This window comes from Chrysochloris asiatica, unplaced genomic scaffold (genome assembly GCF_000296735.1).
Source record: "Chrysochloris asiatica unplaced genomic scaffold, ChrAsi1.0 scaffold00355, whole genome shotgun sequence".
Classification (NCBI taxonomy): domain Eukaryota; kingdom Metazoa; phylum Chordata; class Mammalia; order Afrosoricida; family Chrysochloridae; genus Chrysochloris; species Chrysochloris asiatica.
Window position 1 is genome coordinate 708514 of NW_006408873.1, and position 499 is coordinate 709012.

Consider the following 499-nt stretch of genomic DNA (forward strand, 5'->3'; position numbering starts at 1 on the left):
AGCTGATCTTTGAAATTTTCTGTTCAGCTCTTGGACCTCTTCCAAGATAAGGACTTAGGATATCCAACATTATCAATAAATGGTAGTGATTATTACTGTTATTATCACCATCATCATTATTTTCCTCAACCATTTGATGTAGCTATTGGCTTGTTGGTGTCCTGCTGTGGTGCTATAGGGTAAGCACTGGACTGCTCACCACAATGTTGGTGGTTCATCCCACCAGTCACTCCTCTGAAACCCTATAAAGCGTCACCATGATTTGGAACCAACTCAACAGCATTTAACAACAACAATAATTGGCTGATGACTCACTTAATCAGAATTTGGACAGAGGTTCTGATCCCAAAATGCATGCTTATTTCTTTTTTACTAGTTTCAAGTCATATTAGGATCTGTGAAGAACATAGCAGTGATCAGAGATTTGAAAGATGCCTTGCACTTACAGTGCAAGGGCTCTTTTTGAACTGTTTTCCTTGTCTTTCTCACAAAGCTTTCC